Genomic DNA, 4612 nt, shown 5'->3' with positions numbered 1-4612 from the left:
TGACACCTGTCTGTAGTTCAAAGTATGATGTAGGCTAATTCCTATCATGAATGTGTTTCCTTGACACCTTATTTGAGGCCTCTACAGCAACAGGACAACATCCAGACTAGTTAGTTATGACTAAGCACCATTGAAATCAATTAGACAAGTTAGTCATTAAAATTTCCATGACTTACAATCTGGCTACTGGCTACTTTGTATGTGTATGTATGCATGTAAATGCATGCATAGGTAAATACACATACACATGCACATGTAGAGAAAAATGGCTTTCAGCAAGATTGGGAAGTTGTGGATAGTTGGCTGCAGATAGCCAAATATGCTTTTGAAATGGTTCAGTAAATTGAATTTCAGTTTTCACATCAGGTCAAACACCTTTTTTTTTGAGTGAGATAATCATGCTGGAGCTTTGCCTATTTATGTGCAAAAAGTAATGATATAGTATCTTTTCCCTCCCTCAAGGTTGTTTTTATAAAATATTTTTCTTCCTATGTGTTCATAATAGCAACTTAGCTAAAACAATAAGTTAGTGAACATTAATCTAATCTTCCCTAACCAATTTCCTGTCTTTGGTTGAACACAATGGAAGATTTTTGCTAAAAAGTCTATGTCATCAATTATTACCAGAGATTGCAGCCTGGACTACACATGCAAGAAAATTAGGTGGTCGACATGTGAATAATGAGGTGGTACAATGGATTTTACCACTTGGAACTGCAGGTGGCTGATACCAATTTTAAATGAAAAAGATTTCCCCAAGTAGACAATTGACACATCACATAGAACTGTTTTAATTTAGCCCTCTACCTTCAGTGCTTGTTTTTAAATTGTAGGGAGTCTTTTACACATGGAAAATGTTTTTTAAAAGTGCTTCCCCCACCTACAGTCTGAAGTGGTACAATCCATTCTACCATCTCTGGACTCTAATTCCACATTCCCACCCCATTCTGTTGCATGTGTAGATCAATTGTGTAACCAGCATCCTCAGTGTCTGGATGTAGTGATGCCGGATATAGGGAACCTGACTGGCACTGAAAACCTGATAGGACTACAATAATAGCAGTCCTGTGAGTTCTATGTCTTTGAAAAGCCATCACTGACAGAGCTGGACTTCCTCTGGTAATTTATATTGGCCTTTGGGGATATTCTCTAGATAAAGGATCATGTTAGGATTGCCCTCTTCGCATGCAGGGAGTTCCCTCTCAGTGGGGCTGCGGGACATCGTACTCATGGGGCAGTTATAAAAGCAAGAGAATTGCTGCAACAAGTTTTTATTTGACATAATATGACTGTGGTGCTACCTTACTACCAACTGTCAGGGAAATCTTCACTGTGGAAGATGTAGGCCATTATTATTGAACTTTTTCTGTAAATCACTTTGAGAACTTTTTCAATGAAAAGCAGTATATTAAAAAAATAATAACAATAGCAACAGCAGCAATAATAGTCCTATCACCCAGGGCTGTGAGAAGAATTTACACACAGGAAAAGGGCTTAGTTGAAAATTGTTTTGTTTCTTAACGTTGCCTGGTTTAGAGGTTCATTGGGAAGGTCAACATGGCAACTGTTGCCAGGTGCTTGAAGCCTACTTATGATCTCTAGGGGGCGTGGCTGGATTTGATTGATGGAAAGAGTTCCATGGGTTTCAGATCCTTGGCAGGAAGAGAAGATAATTCAGCTGAGAGTCAACTGACAGTGGGTGAGAACATGTTGAAAACAAGATGTTGAAGGACTGCCAAGAAAATTTGTTGGTTAAAATAAAAAAGGTTAAGGTAGAAAAAGAACTGGTGGGCTGGAGTTAAGGACAGGAGCTTGTGGAAGGAAGGTAGGAAGAAAAAGTGTAAAGTCTTATCTCCATCTTCCAAACAGCTTCTAGAATCAAACTCAGCCACTTATATTGGCCACACTCTTAGAGAAAGACCAGCATTATCAGAGACTGAGGAACAAGTATAACCAAATACTTAAGTACCACCAATGAGTCATATAAATAGTTATCTTTTAATTTATGTTCTGTTTTGAAAGGGGTATCTTTTTGGAAAGAATCTCTTCTCTCTACCTTCCCATCGAATGAACTCTCTACTCCCATGACTACAGCATTTACCACCTACCATGGGCAGCGAGAACTGACTGTTGAAGAGAAAAATGTTATAGTGAAGGTTGCAGGGAAGAAATGGTGGCAGCAGATAAAGCAAGAAGAAAAACAGCTTTGATTGCCAGGGTAAAGAGTGTTAGAACTGCCATAGGCTGCATCAGCACAAGGCAGACCTGGGAAGCTACCAAGGGCTTATCATCCTGGGACGCTCATTGATTCTGCCTGCTCTGGGTGCAGGACTGTGCCCAGCCAGCAGCTGGTGGCCTACAGCTGGATGGGCCCCATCTCCTTACAGTGGCAGCAGACACAGACATGGGCCTCTGCAGAGTGGGCAAGGGGAGGCAGTTGTGCCCCCAAATTGAGCCAGTCCTATTTAATTCAATGGGGCTTACCCCCCAAGTAAGTGGGTATAGGATTTCAGCCTTTGCCTCCCCCGGATGCATTTTATTCTCACTTGGCCAGCAGCAATGACAGCGTCCTAGGTGGCAGCTGCTGCCACATTGGTTCCCCCTGCCCCACCCACAATGCTCTCTATATAACATTGCAAATAACATTGTGAGGGGAAGAAAATGTACCAAGCAGCAGTTGCCAGCAAAAATGCTATTATGCCGTCTTGCTGAGAATAAAAGAAATCTTCACCTTTCACCAGAGGAAGGGAGAACGACTGAGGTAAGAGGGAGTTCGTTTAGCTAAAGGCTCTCCTCGAACCAGGGACCAGCCTTGCTCTCATTCGACTCAGTACTGCCCCTGTGCCAGCTGTGGCCCTGCAGCTCTGGGCACAATTAAATGTGCTGGGCAACCCATGGAGAAGCAAGGTCCTCCCATCCTACAGTCTTGTTGGATTGCGCCCTTAAGCCAACACTACTAACTTAAGGCCATGTTGGAAAAGTCATAATGTCACAAAAAGTATCGAACAAAGATAGGAATGTTTACATTTTTACTATGAGAAGGAAATCTCTTATCCTATTTTGTTGGAAGCAACAATATCCACATCCAGCAACTGCCCTGTGCATTTCTGTTGTCTTATAATCATTCTCTAGGTGCTGCCTTTTGACTGAATAATGCTTTTCTGCTGAATAATACTTCTCCATCTTCTTGCTGTTAACATGGATAGGATTTTGGATGCTAGCAATGCATGGAGCTGCTTAATCTACACAACTCTGTTTGAAATTATTTTGTACTAAATAAAAATATCAGAGATATTTTAGTATGAAAGCTATTAATAGTTGTCTCCTATATATAAATTTCAACCGTGGTATATGCACTGGAAAGAGGTGCATGTCAGTGAAAGACATGTTGAGAGCACATCCACAGTTAGGGCCTTTGCACAATCCAATTATTCTATTGTTGACTGGGCTAGGTTATACCTCACAGCTTAATCCATTACATTTTTAGCATTTAATTTTTCATCCACAATGTCATCGGAATTACTCACTAATGTACTCTTCTAGTAAAAGAGAATTAGGGTTGCTTTAAAAGCAAGTCTAACAGCATTATATGTGTTTGGCTGTGGAATAGTATAGAAAGATAATATAATATGCACTATCTTAGCCCTGAATCTTTTGTGATGAATCTTGAAATAAGTTCTGCTTTTGATGGGCCCCCTCAAGAGGCCCATAGCTTTTGTGCTGTTCCAGCACAAGTGTTAAGATTTCTGTTTGAGTCTCTAGCAGATATTATTGCCTGTGATACTTGCCACATATAACCTGCTGCATATAAGCTATCTGGTGTCTACTGCTCTCTGAAGATTGGTTTTTGTTATTTTCTAAGAAAGTTCATAAAGCCTTCCATGAATTTTTATGACATACTCTGCTCTCTTCTCTCAGTCCTAAGAAGGGTATATTTTCTTATACATCTGGAGTTCTTTATTTTATTTAGGGATGTTGGATGGAGATGGGGGGTCGCCAGTAGGGGATTGTGATGTGTGTTTGCGCTGCTTCAGCTATCCATTACAGCACTGCTGTTTCATCATTCTAATTCAGAACAACTGCAAGAAAAAAAACCCTGGAAAATGGACCGAGTTTGCCATCGATGTAAAGAAGACCATAAGCCTAGCCAGTTCCATGTTTTATTTAGCTACAGGGCATCACAGAAATCAATAATACCTGGGGTTTTTTAAAAGCAGCATAAGAAAGTACATGGCAGTTTCCACATCATGATGTAAAGCTTTGTTGCACATGAAGGCTGCGCAAAACATACCTTCCTCCCAGACAATCCTGCAGCATTGGTGGGGAGCGCAGACCACACTCCCACACGATCCGCACTGCTGCACACAACACAGATCTCAGGAGGCTGGGATGATGCGTCCCAGCAGTGGCAGAGGGAGGCTGATGGAGGCCTGTGTCCGGCTGCCACCCTAGCCCCCTGGCCCCGCCCCCTGCATCTGACATCAGATGCAGGGGGCTGGCTAGTCATGCCCCCCGTTTCTAATGTCAGATGTGGGGGCGTGGTCTCTGTCCCAAACGGGGCCACGCAGCCCCATTTGGGAGGGAGACCTGCCTGTGCTGCATTGGGCAGTGC

The 4612-nt window shown here is 42.2% G+C and overlaps 1 long non-coding RNA gene across 2 annotated transcripts; it reads left to right on the top strand.

Moving 5' to 3' along the window:
- The first annotated feature begins 955 nt into the window (after nt 1-955).
- LOC128325647 (uncharacterized) lies at nt 956-3311 on the top strand. Of its 2 annotated transcripts, XR_008307531.1 has the most exons (3): nt 956-1119; nt 2023-2218; nt 3133-3311. It is a non-coding gene; the product is annotated as an uncharacterized LOC128325647 (long non-coding RNA). The 2 variants fall into 2 exon arrangements; XR_008307530.1 differs by having other exon boundaries at nt 2023-3311.
- The last annotated feature ends 1301 nt before the right edge of the window (nt 3312-4612 follow it).

This window comes from Hemicordylus capensis, chromosome 5, assembly GCF_027244095.1.
Source record: "Hemicordylus capensis ecotype Gifberg chromosome 5, rHemCap1.1.pri, whole genome shotgun sequence".
NCBI lineage: Eukaryota > Metazoa > Chordata > Lepidosauria > Squamata > Cordylidae > Hemicordylus > Hemicordylus capensis.
Note: the sequence above shows the minus strand (reverse complement) of the source record. Positions and strands in the feature narration are given on the sequence as shown.